We start from the raw sequence: 22,296 nt of genomic DNA, 5'->3' as shown, positions 1-22,296 counted from the left end.
TTCAGGGCATTTTCACATGTATACTTCTGTTTTAGCTAGCCATGGTATCTAGTAGTTAAGATTTGGCACTCTCACCCCCGTGGCCCTGGTTTGTTTCCTGGTCAGGGACCCAAACCACACGTCTTCTGGTTGTCATACAGTGGCACTTGCACGTTGCCGAAATGCTGGAAGCAATGCCACTGGTATTTCAAATACCAGCAGGATCACTCATGGTGGACAGGTTTCAGTGGAGTTTCCAGACTAAGACAGAGTATAAAAAAGGACCTGGCCACCCACTTCTGAAAAAATTGAAAACCCTATGAATAGCAGTGGAGCATTGTCTGATACAGTGCCGGAAGGTGAGAGGATGGTGCAAAAAGACCAGGCAGAGTTCCACTCTGCTGTACACAGGGTTGCTAGGAATTGGAATCAGCTCAATGGCACTAACTGCAAACTCCTGTGTTATCTATTGAAGTCAGAGAAGAGCAGATTTTCTCCTATTTTTCAGCTGAGCATATGATTTAGAAAAGGTAAGCAATTTCCCCCGCGATATAGGACTGTTGGCAGGAGAGCTCAGTGTTCTGACTACCCATGCCTTTGCTGAGGGAGCTTCTAAAACAGTGGTTTACCAACTACAGAAGCCCCTTTTCTGGTTTCTAAAGGTGCTGGGCCAAATTGCAGATGAATGAGCTGATCTTTGCCCTCTGTTACTGTGGGGACATTCGTGTGTGATGGAGGTATCTAGTAGTCACCTTGGTCACTAGCAACTGCTTTTGTTTACTGTTGCTTTGGAGGCCAAATATCTTTTTATTTCCCCACAGATAGCTAGTCTAGGAGTCGTTCATCCCACCTCTTCTTGCCATGATTAGCTGGTTTTGAAGTACCTCTTGGAGCCCTTCAGTCTGGCCTGTTTTACTTCCCCACAGTGTAATTACCACCTTGTGGTGTAGTCACTTGTCCTCCCAACCCCTGGACTCTTCTTTTAAATGGCCTGCTCTCTTTTCTGCTGTTCAGGTCCACCGCTACAAGAAATGTTGAGAGGAGCACTGAGCTTTCATTTAATTAGGGTCTCCAGGCTGTGTTCTGTTAACAATAGGGTTGTATGTTAGGGCCTTTCCCCCTTGCTTTTAAAGTTTCATTATAGTCTGAACCATCAACGTGATCACAGTGGTAATATGGTAGTTCTTGTTTGGCCAGACTTATGTGTAAATAGAGACATCCCAAGACTTTTCCATAGCTTTTAGAACCTTATCCTAGTATTTAACACTAGTTTTTAAATTGTCTTTTTCTAATTTGTTTCAGGCACTGATTTCTACAGCTTTTAACTATGTTCTGTTAACACTTAACGCTAGTCAAAAAACTGTCTTTTTTCTCTTGTGTTTCTTGTTTATCTCATGATCTCATTTTTGCAGACATTTTGAACTTTTAGAATACTTGAACTTAATCTTGCAAAGAGTGCCAGCAAAGTTCTATACTGAAAAATGCATACTTTTCTTTTCTTTTTTTTTTGTATTTTATTCACTCGTGTTTGTAAGTTTTAACATAGCACAAAGGCATTTTTAGTGTTCTGGCACATAGCTCCTCTTGGCTGCTAGGAGAGGAGCTATTTAAGACTCCATTCTCTACTCACTCCATTCCCCACCCTTTTGATTATTATTGTTCTGGTACTTATAAATCATTTGGAAATCGAAGTTAGAAAGGAGACCATTTGCCATTAAGTTAGGACAGTTTAAAAGGAATCACTTGGTCAAGTTTACTAGCTTCCTGAAGCTAGTGAAGATGTTTGTGGTTTCCAAGATCCCTTGTTAATATATTTCAATACAAGACACTGAATAATGCATGTTTAGCTATATGGATTATGAGAAATGTAGCTTCTAGAAAAGACAGTATTCCAGTTTTCTGTTTATAGAACTATAAATGGCACTAAACTGAAAAATGACTTGTCATAGTAAACAGTAGTCATGATGTGGTAGTAGGCAAGTTTCTTAGTGTGTCTGCTGCTTTAGCTAACAGCAGTGATTAGCTTTCTTTTCCATAGATCTGATGTCAAGTATTAATCAGCTCTAGGCCAGAAAGTTTTTATTGGCTAGGATTTGTGGTAGAGGGGACACCAGTCTATTTTTTATCTGTAGTCTCTTAGCTGTATAACTGCATATGATATCATCTGTGCGGTGTTCTTACAAAGAGAAACAATTCCATTCTTTTTCATCTGTATTAGAAGTACTTCTGAGTGTGCAAATAGTGAATTTTGACCTTGAAGTATCTAAATTATCTTAATTAAGGTTGTGATGTGTATTAGAAAAAATTTACATGTTAAATCGAGCATTCTTGTTTTTCACATTTTGAATGTTTTCTTAATTTAAAAACAAGTTCATAAAATGATTTTACTAGTGAAAATCCTAAAATACACAAAAGCTAAAAAATGCAATTTGGATTTTGAGTTTCAAGTTACATAAATTTGGTTCTTATGGAAAAGTGAAATTCCTGAATGCTTACAGAGTTTTTGCTTAATAATTTTTCCCTGATTGCAGAAATCATAGGTGTTTATAGAAAATTTGGAAATTTTCACAAATACACAGAAGGAAATAAAAGTTACTTATACTTCTCTTTCCCAGAGGAGATACCACTATTAACTTTTGATGTTTATCTTCCCAGCTGCTTAGAGTTCGCCAATAAAATATCCTTTGAAATGAATGCTTAGAAGTAAGGGTAATGAGTGGTAGAAATGGTTATATAGTGTGAACCAAATTTTGTTAATCCCACTGCCTCTCATGTGTTGCCTTCAGGCTGTGGAGAAGGGCTTCCCCTCCAGGATGGAAGAGAGCCTTCTTGCCCTTAGGCCATCCTTGGCTGAAGTGTAGCAGAGCATCTTTTCTGCAGACTGCCGTCTGTCTGCCTGTGTCTTTATTTTAGCAACTCTTTCTGTCAGCTCTGAATGCCTGCTGGTTGCAGAGGGAGACATTTGGAGTCCTTCTTGGAGAAGCTTGTTGACATCAGCCATATCAGTTCTTATCAACTCCCTAGAAGAATCCTTTAAATCAGCTCTTGATGGAAAGAATGCCCCAATATTCGGAAATTTAGTAAGCTCCAGGATACTAGTGCCAAGTGAGAGCAAGGTGAAGTGTTTAGAGACTCCCAGGTGATTTCAATTAACATCTAACCTCCAGTTGCCTTGGTAAAAGAAAAATCCGAACAAGGAGCTCTGAGCAGATTATGGTATAAGCATATGCCTGTCCTCTCCTGTGGAAAAGTGCTAATCTGGTCAGATCTATTAAAGAGACAGGCAAGGCTGAGCAAAGCAGAATTTTCTCATCCTGCTCGTCTTTTGCAAAAGAAAAATTTATCCTGAGATGAAAGAGAGAAAGAAGGAAAGATCATGGGCAAGTGGCTAGTAATACGAGATGGTTAGCTCTCTTTTTGTGTGCCTTGGGTCGTGGTAAGAAAGATTCTCAGGTCTGAGAAACTAGCGAAGTGAAATGACACACAGGGCAACTTCCCCAGGCAGTGATACAACTTCATGGCATTCAGCGTGAAAATACAATGCTGACTTTGATTCAGGAGCCCTCAGTGAGAGGAAACCCATGAAGAAGCAGGAGGAAGTGGCATCTTTTTCTAAACATTATATTCTTGACATGTAACAGGCTCTTGCCTAGAGAATTCTAAGTGTTGGCCCCTCTGTTCTGCCAGCTGTCTTTCAGGAGCACCCTCCCACATTCTGCACTGACCAGTTTAAAAAGTGTCATTTCTGCCTGAGAAACGTAAGAGCTTACATGCAGTGCTTGGTATGAAGGAATTGCTTTGGAAGATGAATAACTCTTGTAATAACTTCTCACTTGAAAAGGAGGGCGATTGCTGGTTTTACAACTCTGTGGTTTAAATTCTTAGTCTGGCAGGAAACAGTCCAACTCAGATGGTTCAGGAGACTTTAATCAAGGGATTATTTTCAGAGGAGTGGGCAGAGTTAAGGGTGACGTGGGGTTCCTGTCACCCAGAAACTAACAGCAATGGGAAGCTGTTACCAACGCTAGGTCCAAAGGAGCAAAGAGAAGAAATAGCATTCGTTCCTGGAGTCCAGTGAGAGAGCTGGAGCCATAGAGGAGGGGCTGTCTGACAGGAGCTATAGTCCTAGAGGGACTCAGCCACTGCCAGAAAATGCAGCCCAGAGCAGGGAGAGAATAAGGAAGCAATACTCCCCTCCCCCACTTTGTTTTCTCCCTCTTTGATCTCCTTCCAGTGCCTTCTATTGGCCAAACCCGCCTGGAAGCCTGCCTGCAGGAACCCAGTGATGCTACCCATAGAGGTCAGCCTTTGGGGCACAGAGCAGGGCCAGAATGGTGGAAAATTGATCTGGGATTGGAAAGGGAGATCAAACAGGAAATTACTAGCATACGCTAGTAGCATATTCATAATCCCATTTTCATCATTTCATCTCATCATCGTCATCTCCTGAAATCCTAAAATAAACCTTAAAGCCTCTGAACTATTGATTATGGCTTAGTTTTATCTTTTAATATAAATAGTTTCCCTACCCTTATCAGAGTAATTAAATATTCAAAGAGAGAATCTGATGATTCTCAGAAGAATTGGAAAATCACTGAAAGACCTTCTGTTGGAGCATTTTGTTCTTGGTTAAAATTAAACTAAGATTTTTTAAAAATTATATATGTGTCTGTACAAGTGATTTATCCTAAATTATAAAAATTGTACTTTTAGTCACACATTGGTGAAATGGGTTTTTGTTGTTAAAGTTAAGCTGGAAAGGGAAAGTAGAACTTTTTTTCAAGTCCTTGTATATTATCCCTTCAGATCTTTTTAACTAAGGTGGGATGAATTGGCAAGAAAATTCTTACTCAGCCAATGTGGAAATATAAGAAGAGATTTTTAGCTATTAAAAGAGGGTCTGTTTCAATTCATAACTTTATTGAGCATTTGACTTTGAGAGATGGAAAGGTAAATAAGATATTTACTCTGCTTTCCGAAAATGTATGACTAAACAATAAAGAGTTCAACACCCAACTATAATCAATCAGCGATAGGTACTTTAATAGAAGCATCAACTGTGGGATTAAAAAAAGGGAGAAGTGGTTTAGTCTGTCTTTACCGGAGATTCTCTCATATGACTGACAAATATTTATCAGAAGTCTACACTTGCCATGCCATAGAAGTACAGATGACAAAAAGCTGCCAAATGGCCCTGACCTCAGCAGGGAGCTGGGCTCAGAATGAGCCTTTTACTACTGTTTCATCAAGGGCAGCCAGTCTTTTGGCACCTTCCCACTGCTTCAAGGATGGATGACATCCAAAACCCTTAACATGTCCTTCCGTGGTCCTCTGATCTGGCCCCTCCTACACCTCCAGCCTCCTCAGGTGCTCTGGCCTCTTGGTTCCTCAGATTCTCCCTGCTTCCTCAGAGTCTTTTATCTTGAGATTCCCTTTGCCTGCAGTGCTTGCTGCAGCCCTCATCTCTGAACACCTCTTCTGCCTCCTGGGCCCAGGTTAAATGCCACCCCTTCACAGAAAACTTCCCTGACCTTCCAGACAAAATCCAGGGATCTTGTTACGTGCTCTAAAACCCATATTCAGGCACCCTGCTCTTCTCCTTCAAGCACCTTGCCAATTTACTTCTGTAAACGTTGATGACTGGCTTCCTTACCAGAATGTAAGCACCATGGGAATAGGGTACATGTCTGTCTGTTTCACGGCTATGTCCTTAGCACCAAGCACGATGCTTAATAATGGTTCCCAGTAAAGAATTGTAGATGGAAGGAGAAAGAACTCGTTTTAAGCCCTGACTACTACCACTCACCAACCTTGTGACCTTTGGTATTTCACTACTTGGGGTCTCAATTTCTTATCTGTAAATTGGGCATAACAATGATGACTGGCACTTAGTAGGTACTAGGCACTGTGGTTTACTTGTGTTTTCTCCTCAATTAATCCTCATCAGGTGAAATGACTTACTTGGGGTCACACAGTTTGTAAATAGAAAACAGGATTTAAATCCTGGTCTATTCAAAAAACAGACTGCTCTTCTCCATGCCTTTATGTGATTACCCTGGGGGTAAAACCTGTAGAAGAGAAGGTCCTTGACACAGGATAGTAGAGATGCCCCTGCTGAGAATGTTGACATTAATAAGAAGCTGGCTGGAGATCTCTTAAAGCAGTTTTAGAGAATCAGAGTGTGGGATTAACTCCACTTAGATAAAGAGGTAAGTGACTTCTAAACTGAGTTCTGAAGAAGTTAGCTGGGTCCAGAAGCAGCCTGTAGTGCAAATGCCCTGAGGCAGTAACTGGGGCCAGAGAGTGAAGAGCCTTGGGGGCTCTGCGAGGAAGTTGCTACTTTCTATAAAACACAGTAGGGAGACCTTGATGGGTTTTATTTATTGAAATATTTTGGAAACAGGAAGTCTCAATTTGGAGTCCCTTTTGGGGGTGGAATTGTCCAAAGCCCTCTGCCAGTTTGCGTCTACTCTGTAGTAAAGGACTCATTTTAGCTGATTCTTTGGTTCTACTGTAGCATGGAGCACAAGAGTGTTTGAAAAGGAATCAGCAGTGTGAGGTTAGGAATGGATGTGTATGTTCAGTTGTTTGGCACAATTCTGTTGTTTGTTATTGTTTTTCTGTAAGAGTAGTTTATGTAGTCCAGAGGGGTGGCAGCCTCGCACAAGTTACTTCACCTCTCTAGCCTCAGTTTCTCATTTTAAAATTAGGGATAATTAAAATATCTACTTCATAGGCTTGTTTTGCGACATCCACACAGTGCCTGGCACAAAATAAGCTTTCAGGCAGTGTTAACTGTCATTGTTAATAGATCCTGTCCATTGTGGCCCATGCCTCTTGAATGAATGTGCATTGTTTATTTATCAAAGATGGATTGACTGGGACATAGGAACTGACCTTTTTTTAAAGACCATGATTTTAGGATTTATAAAGATAGTAAAATAGGCAATGAAACACCTTAGTAGGGCAGGCCTAGTGTTTCCTAGATGTGTTTGTGATGAAATGCAAAATGTAAACATGAGCTAATGCTTGTAGAACCCATTGTATGCGCCAGGGCTGTGCTTTCCATGCATTCTCCTTGAGAAGTAGGTTTGATTATGTTTATTTTACAGATAAGGAAATTATGATTGTCTCTTTCTAAGATGCTATCAGACAACTGTGGAAGCAAACATTAAGCCACGTGCTTCTCCAAACCTTTTGTGCCTTCAGTGCCTGACTTATCTTCCAACAACTTCAGCAGCTCTGCTCTGCTGGGAGGGAAAAATGGGCACAGGGCTCTTAATTTTTTTCTAATCTATTGGATTAATTGGAAGCGTCAGGCATAATGTTCTGCCTAGTGCCTAGTAGAGGTTCAAGAAATGTTTATTGAATATAAATCTTAATCAGACTGAGTGAGAAAAAGATGACAGAAAAAAGCAGTAGTAGGTGCTGGCCCCAGCTTATTTTCTTTTAAAAAAAAAAAGTCTGAGGTCACCAAAGATTTTATTAGCATAGCCTGTTTACATAGACTGATGGTTGGAGTCTGAGGTGCAGAATTTTCCTGCGTGTGTTGCATGGGATTAACTCCGGTCTGTGCAGTCTTCAGAAATCTCTTTGCTTCCACTAGGTGCCCCCACTGGCCGAGAGGCTCCTGGCTCTGTCCTTGTGTTGGGCTGATTAGTTTAGTCTCAATGAAGAAAAACTATGTGTAACATTAAAATATACAAACCATAAATAGAAAGGTGTAGCTGCTGCCATAAATCATAACTAACGTATTTCAAAGCCAGATCTGACTGATACTTGTGTTTTCCTTTAATTCAGGTAATTAAGAGTTGACATAAAGGAAGTACCATTTAATTAATGGTACTGAGGGGAGAAAGGAGGAGACCTGCATAGAACAGCAAGCATGCTGCATCGAATTCTAAATTTCCTCTTCCTCCCCCCAGTAACATAAAAAGATCTTTGTTCTATTTTGTGGGGAGGAACTTCATTATAACAAGGCATTTATTGGCTTTATCAAACCTGGAAGGTGGCCAGTCAGATGGTAGTTTGATTACTAAGCATTCTCTTTATGATTTGTCATGTTATGTCACAAAAAGCTACTAAAAGAGATAAGTGTGTTGATTTACTATAGAAGTAGTTCATGTAGAAATTTTAAAGTGTCAAACATTAAAAGACTATGGTAAGACCAAGTCCCAGATCTTGGTTTCTAATACCTACCGTTCTCCAATAAAAGGAACCAGACATGACTTAATTCTGTGACTGGGGCAGGGAATAAACAAGATGAGCCCTGGAGCATCTTCCAATGCCAGAAAGCAAGAAAGTGCTAAAACAAAACAAAACACACAGACACACACCACATAATGATGGGGTATGTCACAGGGACACCAGAGCCTGAAAGAGCTTCCAATGATCAAAGCTGGGACAGTTTAAGCAACTAAATAATAGTTTTAAATTATAACCCAAGATATCAAATAAAATAAATAAAATATGCAATATGCATATATAATATAATAAATACTAATATAAATAATATGTAATATAAATGTAATAAAATAATCGTATAAAACAAATATCCATGACTCCATACTGATATAAACAAGTGATTGAATAAGTAAGCAAATGAGAGAGAATAGATAAGTCTTTCATGTAGAAGAATTCCAAATGATTTATGTCAGTAATCCCCCGAAAGGAGGTGAAACACAACTGCCCATCCCTTAAATGTGGGCTGTGCAAGTGACTTCCTTCCAAAGAGTAGACAGTATAGAAGGGGAGGTGGACCTTTACAGTGGAGAAACCTGACAAACACTCCCTCAGTCAGATGATCAAGTTAACATAAACAGTGATCAAATGTATAGTTGATATAATGTAATGAGAATAGCACTTTATCTCTGTGGTCTTCCCCCAAATCTCATAATCCCATTATAATCATGAGGAAAACATTGGCCAAATAATTGCAGACTTTCTACAAAATACCTAACCAGTACTCCTCAAAACTGTGTCAAGATCAAGTCTAGAGGAAGAATACAGAGACATGACAACTAAAGGTAATGTGATCCCCTGGATGGGATCCTGGAACAGAAAAAGACATTAGGGAAAAACTAAGGAAATCTGAATAAACTATGGACTTCAGTTAATAATACTAATTTAGGGGCCGGCCCCATGGCCGAGTGGTTAAGTTCCCGCACTCCACTTTGGCGGCCTAGGGTTTTTGCTCGGTTGGATCCTGGGCGCGTACCTAGCACCACTCATCAAGCCATGCTGAGGCAGCATCACACATAGCAGAATCAGAAGAACTTACAACTAGAATATACAGCTATGTACTGCGGGGCTTTTGGGAGAAGAAGGAGAAAAAAAAGATTGGCAACACATGTTAGCTAAGGTGCCAATCTTCAAAAAAAATAATAGTATTTAATATTGGTTATTAGTTGTGACAAATGTAGTATACTAATGTAAGAGGTAAACGATAGGGATATAGAGTATATAGGAATTCTCTGTATAATCTTTGCAACTTCTTTGTAAACTTAAAACAATTCTGAAATTAACAGTTTATTTAAAAAGAAGACTGTGGCAAGGACGAGAGTCTATAGTTCAAGTTTAATTTTCATCATGCTGGGAGCCTGAAGTAAATAAAACAGCCCTTGGTGTTCTAGACTGATTACAGTGTAAATTGGGGCAACTCTTCCTTGCTGTTGTATTGTAAAGCTATGACAGTTTGCTTGCAGAATCACAGAATGCAGTATTTCTAAATGTTCTCTTGTGGAATTTCCTACTGGCATGACTTTTTCCCCCCCTTTGCTTCTGCCCAGTAGCAGTCCCTTGAGTGGCATTTGCTGTCCTAGTTAATCAGAGGGTAGGAGAAATGAAAAACTCTCCTCTTCCCCCTCCTACGAAGTTTCAATGGGCACTGGAAATGTAGGTCAAATTGCATCACTGTAGAAAGGAGCGAACAGGAAGGTATTTATCAAGTGCTGCCAACCTCTCTAGATTCCTAGTCATGATGAACCATTGTTGAGCCAGCTTAGGTGTGAGATACAGGGAATCAGGCAGTCATATTTTTCATATAGTCCCAGAATTTTACATTTTAATCATTGATAAAAAGATCTCTAAAACACCACATGATTTCACCCATATGTGGAAGATAAACATACACATGGACAAAGAGAACAGTTCAGTGGTTACCGGGGGAATGGGGCTGGAAGATGCACACAGCCGGTGAAGGGGAGCCTATATATGGTGACGGACAGTAATCGTGTACAACTGAAATCTCACAGTGTTGTAAACTATTATGAACTCAATAAAAAAGTTTTTTTTAATTAAACAAAAATCACTGTCTGAAGCCCTAGTGAATGTCATTTACACTGGCTTTGTTTAATTTGCATCTCCCAGCTTCTGTAATTCTTTTTGTCTCTTATTTATTATTCCAAATTGCAGCAATTTATATTAATTTAGCCTAAGAGATGTTTAAATTGTAGAAACTATTGTCATGTGTATGTGAAAAAAATCTCATTTGGTAATCCTGTTAAGTTTAATAATGTATTTTGCAAATTACGTATAATTATATGCTCAGTGGGATCTTGATTAGCATAGAGAAATCACAAAATATGGGGTTTTAAAAAATTTTTTATTTTCTTTAATTTTTTTTGAGGAAGATTAGCCCTGAGCTAACGTCTGCCACTAATTCTCTCTTTTTGCTGAGGAAGAGTGGCCCTGAGCTAATATCTGTCCCCATCTTCCTCTATTTTGTATGTGAGACGCCTGGCACAGCATGGCTTGATAGCTGGTGCATAGGTCCACACCTAGTATCCGAACAAGCAAACCCTGGGTTGCTGAAGCAGAGCAGTCAAACTTACCCACTATGCCACCAGGCCAGTCCCTGTTTTTTATTTTTAAGTTATGTTCAAAGTATGCTGTTCCATGGCTGTCTCTTTTTTTAATGGCAAAATCTTACAGATTTTAAGATAAGTCTTTAAATATGTTTTTACTGTTTACATATTGTATACTAGCTGCGTTTTGTAAGACATCCAGATACTGGCTGCCAAAGTGGTCCATGTTACTGATATTGTCATGGACAGGAAGCATCCTGACAGCAAAACCAATTCTAAAGCCTGCTCCATTTCCACTCGCTCTCTGCCGCTATCAAGATAATCAGGAGTTCATTTGTATACAAAATGGAAAGTCAGATGATAAAATATGTTTGCACAGCCTTGGGTCTTGTTTAATATTATAGGTTGAATAAATTATTCTGTGATATATGTTTATAATCCAACATACTTTTAGCTGTTTTTTTAACTTTTTATTTTGAAATAATTAAAGATTCACAGGAAGTTTCAAAGATAGTACAGAGAGGTCCTGGTTACTCTTCACTCAGTTCCTCCCATTGATTGTGTCTTTTCTACCTATATCAAAACTAGGAAATTGACATTGGTATGAAGTATGTGTGTAGTTCTATGTCATTTCATCTCCTGTGTAGATTCGTGTAACCACTACCATGATCAAGATAATGGAACTATTCCATCACTGCAAAAATCTCCCTCGTGCTACCTCTTTATAGTCATAGTCATTCCCAGTACCCTCACAATCCCTAACTCCTGGCAACCACTAATCTGTTCTCCAACTCTGTAATTTTGTCATTTTGAGAATCTTACATAAATCTGACCTTTTCAGATTGGCTTTTTCATTTAGCATTTTAAAAAGCATTTTATTTTAAAAAGAATATTTATGTTCAATGTTTTTAAAGAACATTTATTTTTAAAAGAAGTTGTTATCCAGAGTTTGGTTCACTAATTTTCTAACCTGTATTTTTCTAGGTTGGGTGTTCTATACTCTGTGTTGCTATATTTGAACAGCAGCTAAAGTCTTGTATGTACCAACGTCATAGCTGATTATAGCATTAACCTTATTGCCTACTGTTAAGGGTGATACCATGAAGTTAAAGGGAAAATTACCCCTGGAGAAGTCTATCCCGTCAACAAAGTAAATATTATAATTGATTGCTGAGCAGGAGTAAGAAGTCCAAATGTATAGTTTAATTATACCAAATAAAGTAACTGACCTACATTTGTGTTCCATTTCATCTTGATAGAACTCTTCAAAGAAGAAAGACTTTTTGGAACACGATATTTAAATGAACAGCAGTTGAAATATTCACATTAATTAGCTAATGTAAAGGTCATGTCACAGAATTGCTATATGTGGTTAGTATGAAATGTCACCATATGAAAGCCAGTGTCTGCATTGTGTAAATGAGATTCTTTGAATGTCTTGAGTAGGAAATGGAGTCCTGTGGGTGGGTGAGAGCTGGGAACAGACAACCTCAGAGGGAACAAATCTTCCTCAGATGCCGGTGTGTTTTCTAACAAAATATAAAAAATATTCTAGGAGCTGTAGGAGGGCATGTTAGTGTTTGACTACAAATAATGATACTATGGCTCTAGGGAATTCCATGTGGCCAGACCTATGAAACTGAGCAAATAGAAGGGGAGTCCCAAGGCACTGTTATAGCTCACTAGCAGTGAAGGTGAGGGTGTGAGCACTGGCTCCTCGACTTGCCCAGAATTCATGTTCCTGAAGGTCATGTCAGGACAGATTTTTATAAATGATATAATCTTGTAACTGGCAATTGATCTTCCTTTGGCTCTAGCCAGGTGACGGTCTTCCTTTCATATAGGAAAATACTCTTTGTAATTAAAATCAACCTCTACTTACGGGCTTAACATTTTTCTTCTGATCGTCTTTGTTTTCTTCAAGCAGGATGTGATTGTACTTGAAGTAGCTACTGGGATAGAGGAGAAGGGAAATGATGGTTTATTGATCGTTGAATGTATGCCAGGCACTAAGTGTTTATGTACATTCGCACATGTAATTACGGTATTGAAAAATTGTGTTAATGATACTTGTTAAGTAGTGAATCTGAAATAAACAGCATGCTAAGTAACTCTTCATAGCAAATACGCCAGTTTTCTTGGTCGGATTTACTTAAGCAGTCTGTTCCCCAAAACACAATATATATTTTTTATATATGTGTTTTAAGGTATATATATATATATACACATACATACACATATGCACTAATTTATATATATATATATGTAGATAATTTAAAGTATATATTTATTCATTTAATTTGTATATTCATGAGGCAATGTGTGAAGTGATATGGAATATAGAGATATAAGACCTACCCTCCTCTTAGCAGCTTTCTTTCCTGATGAGGAAAACAAGTTCTAAGTACAAGAAAAACCAGCTAACTACAGGAGTGAGATGAGAACTGCTTAATTTATCCATGCAACATGGATAATAGGGCAATCCATAATTAATTACCAAATAAATCTTTCAGAATGTAACTGCTATAAATGTTCAGAGGAGGAAAAGATCATTGATCTCTGACCCTTGATTTTGTCAACTGGAAAATACAGGTAATACCTACCTCATAGTGAGAAAATAATATATGTAAAAGACTTAGTATATTTCCTATTACTTAGCATACTTTCAGTAAATTGTAGCTGTGCTGTTGATAATGAAGATTGTCATAAAAGTAGTGACAACAATAATACTGTTTTAGGATAGGCTGACTGCTGTAGCTACCCAAAACCTCAGTAGCTTAATATAATACAGTTTGTTTCTTGCTCCAGTCACAGCTCAGTGCGGGGTAGCAAGGAGGCTCTTGCTTCACCCAGTCATTCAGGAGTGAGGTTTTGTGGCTCTGCTCACCCCTAGTTGCTTGCAGCCCTCTCCATTTGACCAGCAAAGGATACAAGAGACTGAGGATCAAGACAAGGAGGTTTGTATGGGCCAAGCCTAGGAGTGACACTCAACATTTCTGTTCACATTTTAGGATTCAGTCACGTAGTTAACTTAACTGCATAGTTAACCTTAACTGCAATGAATGTTGGGAAACTTAGTCTAATTGTGTCCTCAGGAAGATAAAAATGTGGATAGTGGTGAGCATTGCCAATCTCTATGACAAATAATGTTTAGAAAGGCTTAATAGAAGGGCTTTTCTCGGGATCTGTTGGAGAAGTGAAATTTGTGATAGGTTGCCCAGCCTGCCTTTAAGTTTATTTAAAGAGGAAGTGTAGAAGAATGAAAAATCCCTGCAAGCATTCTTGATCAAACTTACACATTCATCCCACTAGCCACTGCCTTTACTGTAAGCCATTTGGTAGTGACCTTGGGCAAGCCATTTATTGTAGGCCTCTATTTCCTCACAAATATTCTTCACAGGGCTGTGGTGAAGATTAAACAAGATAGTGCATGTACAGTACTTGGCACAGGGTCCGGTGCAGAGTAAGCACTCAGTAAAAATTGCTGTTATTGGTAGTGTTAGCAAGTATGACCCCAGAGTTAAATGCTTGCTAGCTGTTCATTTATTTGACATCTTTCCTAAAGGACCATGTTAGATTAGCAAAGAATGACTCGACTGAGGATTTTTATATGAATTTTAGGGCTCTATAACCTCAGGCCAGTAATAGGAGATTAATGTTGCCCTGGCGCAATATTGGGAGAGAAACCTTCTCTGTCCCCCCAGGCTTTCCTCCCCACAGTCAACTCGGCCGACGTTATTCCTCTGTTAAGAGGACAACAAGAGTACTGGACTTTACCTCTCATCCCTCTTTCCGCTTCCTCAGTGTTGAGGTCTATAGGTTTGGCTGGGAGTAGACAGGGCAAATGCCAGAACAGTTACTTATTGCTCAGGCCTAATTGCAAGTCCTTAGCAAGGCAAAAACATCCCACCCCCAGAAACATATTAACCTGAGTGGATGGGTAGCTGTCAGAATCTGTGGTTCCATTTAATCCAATTCTATTCAGCAGGCATTTATTAACACTTACGGTGTCAGGCCCTGGAGATACAAGGATAAAATGTTTCAGACCCTGCCTTTAAGAAGCCCACTGAGGCAGGTATGCGTGGTGACATGAAGAGGCTTCATCTGAGATAGTTTTGAAGGCGGGTTGTGAGTTACTGAGATGGCAGGAAGAAAGGAATCCAAGGTGGCAGGAACAGCAGGTGCCAAGGAACAGGTAGGAATTGCTGTTGTGGGTAGCAGTGGAAGGAATGGTTTTAAACTCAGTTCTAGTATGCAACTGCCTCAGTTCTACCCTTTATTGACCTCATCTCACAAGCCTCAGTTTTCTCTCAGTTAAAGGTGTGCAGTATAGTAAAAGTTCCTACATCACAGACCTGGGAGAATTAAGTAGGATGATGCATGTAAAGGGCTTACTATGTGTTAATCTTGGGCACATGGTAAGTGCCTAGTAAATAGCAACTAGTACTACTCGTGTGCTTTTGTAAATTGACCTGCAAGTCTACTGAATTGACCAAGGATTTTACAAAGACAAATTGGAGAACTACTGGGAATTTTACTATATTTTTGCTTCTCTCTTAGGCTAATGGTGAAATAGTGTACTGTAGTCACAGTTGATGGAAAAATGGCTTGCTGACCCTTCAGCTAAAAGGAGATGGAGCCTGGGTTAACTTCAGGAAAGCCTGAGAGAGGCAGGGCTTGAGATGGAGAGCCCTGCAACCTGAAATGGCAAAGGGAGAGAGGGATAGCTATATTGAACCCTTTAGAGAGAGCAGAGGGGCTGAATGTGTGTGGTTATGTAGAAGCTGTCAGAAAATGGAGGCTCCTTTAAAAATATCAAGACTTTATGTGAGGAGTTCCAGGGAGGGTCCAGAAAGCCCTGGCACTGACTGCAGGGGTTAAAATGTATTCCTGAAACCTCGGCCAGAAGTGTTAGAGCCCTTCCTTCTAAGTGACCTCGTGCCTTTGCCGGTTATGTTTTCAAACTCTCATTTGTTCAGTGGAATGACTCTGACCCAAGAGCAGTCCCTGTAGCTCAGTAGGTGCAAAAACTCCAGCTGACCTTTGAAGAGGGGGATATTCAGCAGCACAATTGAAAAGACAGGTTGTGTGGAGTATAGAGTTTCATTCTTTTTCTTTTTTGAGGAAGATTAGCCCTGAGCTAACTTCTGCTGCCAATCCTCCTCTTTTTGCTGAGGAAGACTGGCCCTGAGCTAACATCTGTGCCCATCTTCCTCTACTCTATATGTGGGGCGCCTACCACAGTATGGCTTGCCAAGCAATGCCATGTCTGCACCCGGAATCTGAACCAGCAAACCCTGGGCCGCTGAAGCGGAACATGGGAACTTCACCACTGCGCCACCAGGCTGGCCCCTACAGTTTCATTCTTAAATTTGCTTTGCCAAGGAGGAAGCCTGTCAGGGTGAAAGCAAGGTGGAACTTGGGTAGGAGGGTAAACCAGGGACCACGTTAATTCATATTTCTGGAGAATATGCCTATAGCTGACATGTAATCTGCTTTTAAAATTTTTAGTTTGTGGTTTTTCATGTGGGAGAAGAGACTTAGGAAAACAACATAGGCTCAGGGTCACAAGCATGGCTGCCTACAGGAGTCAGGCCTAGAAGGCAAATAAGTGTCATGCAGCCAGGTGGGTGTTTTGGAAAGTACATACCTGTGATGAGGCAGGTCACGACACAGCATCAGCCAGTTATCCGGAGGCAGGACAGCTGGCCTCGGTGGCCAGATTTTTGGACTTTCCAAAAGAAAATGAGAATATAGAATTTTAGGTAAATCTTCCCACCTTTTAAATATTAACAACAAATTTCTTTTTTTCCCTAAGATCCCCAAACAAACAAACAGACAAAAAGTGAACTATTTTAGGCCTGTGGACTTTCTGTTTCCAGTGAGGGTCAAAGAATGGAGAGAAAAATGTGTAACCCTGGAGTTAGGCAGCTCAGCGGAATACAGTGCTGATTCTGGTGCCAGGTACAGTACCTGGCACGGAGCACGTACTCAGCACATTTTTACTTAGTGAATAAACTCGCTGGGGTAAACCTCTCCTGAGTTTAGGTCTTTTCATGTATAGAATGGAGAGACTGGAGTCAGCCTTCCCTCAGCTCTACCTTAGGAAAAAGCCAGAACTGGTGTTGCCCTCCTTGTCAAGCCCACCACTCTGGCCCTTTCGCTTCCCCTTTCGTGCCCTCTCCGAGCACCTAGGGTGCCAGTCTCACATTAAAGCTGTGTGGTTTGCCTAGAATTTAAGAAGTTTTAAGAAACAAAAAGAAAGGTTATACTATTATGCTTCAAAACAAGACTGACTCAGTTTAGCCCGTTTTTTCTTTCCTCTATCATGGTTAATAGGTTTTTGCTTAATTGTGACAGAGTTGATTATATAACAAGAAGTGATCTAGAGTATGCCTTAAATTGCAGTAAGGTTCTCAGAGTCTTAAAATTACACAGAAATGTTACTCCTAGAAAAGTAAGTCATTGTCTCTGTAAAAGTTGATATAGTACTGCCCATGTAACAGTGTGGGCTTTTCTCTGTCTCAAGTTAATGAGAATTTTTCTGAACCCAAGCTTGGACATTCTGCAGGATCTTCATTTAAAACAAATTCTGGTGTATCTGCCCTTTTATTTTTTTGGCGAGGAAGATTGGCCCTGAGCTAACGTCTGTTGCTAGTCTTACTCTTTTTGCTTGAGGAACACTGTCGCTGAGCTAACATCTGTGCCAGTCTTCCTCTATTTTGTATGTGGGATGCCACCACAGCATGGCTTGATGAGCCATGTGTGTAGGTCTGTGTGTGAACCCTGGGCCACCAAAGCAAAGCATGTGAACCTAACCACTATGCCAGCGGGCTGGCCCTCCTTTTATTTTTATTTATTGTTTCTTTTGAGGAAGATTAACCCTGAGCCAACATCTGCTGCCAGTCCTCCTCTTTTTGCTGAGGAAGACTGGCCCTGAGCTAACATCCATGCCCATCTTCCTCTACTTTATATGTGGGATGCCTGCCACAGCATGGCTTGACAAGCAGTGCGTAGGTCTGCACTCCGGATCCAAACCAGCGAACTCCGGGCTGCCAAAACAGAATGTGTGAACTCAACTGCTGCACCACCAGGCTGGCCACTCTCCTTTTATTTTTTTAATACAAAAGTCTTTACTCTCTTGAACAAGATTATTTTTGTTGCAGTAATCAGAAATCAGTTAAAAAAATTTAAGCTCAGAAGAGGGGAGCCATTTACTCTTAAGGTCCAGGGGATTCTTAAAACCCTAGGGAAGGAAGTGCTTTGGGCCTCTGGGGGAGTATACCTGGGATAGGAAAGCCCTAGAGCCCCTGAGCAGAAACTCATTCCCTTTCTTTCCTCTAGGGCTCCAAAGCCCCCTGGGTCCGATTCACTCTGAGCAGCATGTTTATTCTTCTCTCTTTGCTGGCTGGCTTTTTCCTGTAGACTGAGAGCACCTGGGGCAGCTTACAGTGTAGACCAGAGTAGACCCTCTTCATCCCAATTTCTAGTTCCAAGGAGAACAAATGAATGTCTCAGCTTGGGTCATGCCAGCTGTGGCCAAGACAGGGAAGGAGTTTGGACTCCTGTAGTACAAATAAGACTTGACGTGGGGTTGAGAATTCCATAGTGCTTAGAGAAAAGGGTCACCATGGGCTAGGCAGCTCCTCTAGAAAAAAAGGTGTCTTCTACAATCTCATCTCTCCACCAAGAAAAGAGTAAATAAATTAAATTTATACTTCTCAGGACTTTGGAGAACATTCAAGTTATGTGTTTTTTTTTTCTTGTTTCCTTCTCTCCCACCTCTAACTGGCTGTCATTAAAAAAAAATCTTTTAAAAAATTTTATTTATTGAATGTTTCTTACATAGTAGGCAGCGAATGAATAAAAGCTATCAAGTTTTATGTTTCTATTCTTAGAAATGTTTTCCAGTCTACCTTTTAAACTATTTCTCTTTCTCTGCAAAACAAATTAAGTTGCTGTTTAGACAGTTTAGGGTACTGGAAAGGGAACTAAACAGCACCAGAGGCCTCCATTCTAGCTCCAATTTCAAACCATTTATTTGTTGGGTAATCTTGAGCAAATTGTGACCTCTCTCTGTCTGTTTCCTCAGTAGTAAAATGGGGATTATAACAGCTCTTTTGAGCACAGTGTCATCGTGAAGATAAAATGAGAGAATACATACAAACATATGATAGGTTTTTTCCTACTAAAGAAAGATTTCTGACCCCCTGTTCTAAGTAGAGAAATTACTATTTTTAAAGGCTTATTTTTAGTAACTGCCACTACTGTTTTTCTCTAAGAATAAGATTTTCCTTAAACATTTTTAAGATATGCAGGCTAGTAAATAGTGAATTCTTTTAAAGGCAAACAGTATCTTGAGGGCAATCTCATAGCACCCAAAATCTGATGACTTTCTTGGGTACTTTGGAGATTAGCTAGAATATCCAGGTGGAAAACTGAAAAATAGTCTGACCTAGTGAAATAAGATCAAGCACAGAGTCTAATCTCCTGTCAGTGTTGTTCCCCCCCCCCCCCCCACTTGCAGTCTGCTGTGAAGGAATCACCAGCAGCGAGGTGAATGGTTATCTCTAACGTAACATCTTTATTGGCTGTCTCTATCCTGGTAATTTGTAGCTTCTTTGATTGATTTTGCATAGCTGTAAAATGTTTAGGATGCAAAGAAATGAATTTTGGCTCAGGACAGACATGTTAAGCAAGATAGTGGCTTTTATTGGAAACAAGGCAGAAAATGAGCACTAAAATGGAAATCAGAGAAAAGTTTTAAAAGATAGGAGACTGGGAAGGAATTAGAAGTCTGGGGAAGAGAAACGTGTGGCTTATAAAGATTGTAGGAATGATTACTTTACTGAATGATTGCATTACTGAATAGTATTTTGTGGGTGAATAAAACTGAAACTTTTTTAAAAACAGAGAGAGGAAGGATATGATCCAGGAATAGCTTAAAAGTCAATAAAGATAACTGAATAAATGTTCAAAACGTGGCATAGAATTTTAGCCACTGACTTTCAGGGATGCTTTATTAGTATCTCAAACCATAGAAATATTTGGTTTACCATTTTAGAGTATATGAAAATAAATAAAAGTTGAGTGAAGCAATATTCCCACCACCCAACCTTGGTGCAGAGCCAGTGAGGATTATAGGAAGAGTAGTGTATTACTAGTGATTTTTTTCATATGAAATCAGCCTGCCTGTGCTATATCCTTTGACAGCATCTGTTCCATAGCTGTGTCATTGCCCATATTTGCTGTTCTTTCTCTTCTGCTGCATGTCAAACTTGAAAACCAGCTTAATTTCTAACTCTGATTTGTTTATCTCCAATCCCTTGACTTCTTAACTCAGTGCTCCTCCCTAAATTAATTTGAATAGTAGCCACATTCCAGTTGAAATATATATGTACTCATATGCACAAAAATATGTAGATAATGGAATGCATAATTTCCTTGTGCTTTTTAGGAGGATGGTTTAATTGAGTTTTTGTTTCCTGTTTATAATGTTATTAATTGCTTTTATAAACTGCTAAATGATCAAGGACAGAGTGAACTCTCCAAATAATAATCTCGTTCAGTGTGTGTGTGTGTGTGTGTGTTTTAAAATCTGTGATTCTGACAGGTTTCATAGGAGCAGACTCTGAATAGCCATTTTAAAAATTAAGTAAAAACTCATTAGGGCAAATTACACACAATGATTTTAAGCCCCAGGAGGCTGATTCTGTGTACATACTGAATAGTCATTTGTTCTTACTTCATTGTAAATATAGCCAATTAAGTTCATTGTAAAAAAAAAAAAAAACCGAATTGCGTTTGTTGTAAAATTGGTAAAGTGCCTTGAATTTTAATACTTTGACATTTCAAAGCACATATTATAATTTTTGGACATCTGGCAACTAATGAGATTGTAGATTTCTGATTAGCTTTATCCATTATTTCATCCTGTTGCCCCTTTTCTCTTTTTGTAGATCTGAACAGAATTAAGAAGAAAGAGCTTCTACAATCACAGCAGATGAAGATCCACTGGTAAATCGATCAGGATTTTTGGCCTGCCCTCTAAAGAAAAGGTAACTGGTTGTTCTAACATAGCACAGCTGAACAAATGCAATGCTTCCCATTATAATGGCGCTTGAGTTTTACCAAAGGATGATAGTTTTTAAAATTTAAGGTATCTGAGTAAGATTTCAAATTTTAAGCGTAAGCCTGAGTATGATCTTACTAATGTGAAATGACAGTGAATTTAAGAGTACAATATTATTAGATGTTTGTCAAAACAAAAGCTGCTGGATAACCACCCCCTTCCCGCCAATTCATTAAAATTGCAGGAAGACTTTGGAGATAGGACCACCCCCCACCCGGCCAAATCCATATCCACCTTTTCCTAGGAAGTTGTCCAAAGATAAACTCTTGCGCTTCTGTCCAGCTCCACCTTCCCCAGCTGCTATTTTCTTCTCTCCACAAGCAACGTAGACCCAGCTGATGAGGGCAGGGAAGATCTTAAGCAAATTGTAAAGCAGGCAAGAGATCTTCAGGCACATTTTCTGGGGCAAGTGCTTTTGCCCAGCCTGCCAGACAGCTCTGTGCTCATGAGCAGTCCCAGATCATTACAAAAATAGCAGCCATCATTAATTGAGTTTGTCACTACACTTTTGCCATTGTGCATTTACTATTTGGGGAGGAAGGTGGTAAGTTTCGCATAATGTGAAAAAGAGGGAAAATTCCTGGAGGAATTTTTATTTAGCAATGAGGGGGTTAATGAGGTAAGATGCAGTTTAAGATGCATCATTGGAGGATAAACTGAGCAGAATCCAAACAGGAAAGACCAGAGGAGTTTCAGACTCTGAAATTGAGCAGTTTTCATATTTAGGCAACAAATGCAATGCCTCAATCAGGTTTTAGGCAACTATAGTAAAGATGGAAACATTTTGGACAACATGAACATCTGCAAAGATAACATTTTGACCATTACCACACAGAAACAGGAGCTTTAGAAAGCGTGTGGCAGTTCTGTTTAGATGTTTAGAAGAATACTGGACTGGGCAGCTCTGAAGTCTCCACCTTCAAAATAGGTCTTTAGAATTTTGTGACCTAAAGCTGAAAGACCAGCAATGCAGAAGTGTTCTTCAGTGATCATCAAAGTTACCACAAAGGATGGCATTCATTGTGGAATGTTTGGAAAGTGCCAGAGAAGAGAGAAGCAGGACTTTGCTAGAGGGTGATCAGCAACTGGCAGTGGTGGGGTCTGGGGGGAAGGTAGAGAAGAGACACCTTTGACAGAAATGTCAAAGGAGTTCTTTAGCCCGTAACTGTTTATTGAGCTTCTAATATGTGCAGAGGGATTGTCCTTGAGGAGGAAAAGAGAACAGGAGGTGATTTCTACAGACTACAATTATGACGTCCTTTTTTGAGTACTATTCTGATGAAAAGATTAATATGATACCAGGAAGTCAGTGACAAGTGGCAGGAAAAGAAGTATCACAAACTCAAGTCTGCAGAGACCAGACAGAGGAATGAAATGGGC

At 39.7% G+C, this 22,296-nt stretch overlaps 1 protein-coding gene across 3 annotated transcripts in view; it reads left to right on the top strand.

Moving 5' to 3' along the window:
• Positions 1-22,296, top strand: part of ATXN7 (ataxin 7) — a 130,520-nt gene that overhangs the window by 10,436 nt on the left and 97,788 nt on the right. For all 3 annotated transcript variants that reach the window (XM_070492823.1, XM_070492819.1, XM_070492820.1), the window contains exon 2: positions 20,744-20,842. The gene's annotated coding sequence lies outside the window, so the exon portion shown is untranslated. The remainder of the gene's footprint in view (positions 1-20,743; positions 20,843-22,296) is intronic.

Source organism: Equus asinus, chromosome 21 (assembly GCF_041296235.1).
Source record: "Equus asinus isolate D_3611 breed Donkey chromosome 21, EquAss-T2T_v2, whole genome shotgun sequence".
NCBI lineage: Eukaryota > Metazoa > Chordata > Mammalia > Perissodactyla > Equidae > Equus > Equus asinus.
This window is presented reverse-complemented; position numbering and strand designations above follow the sequence as displayed.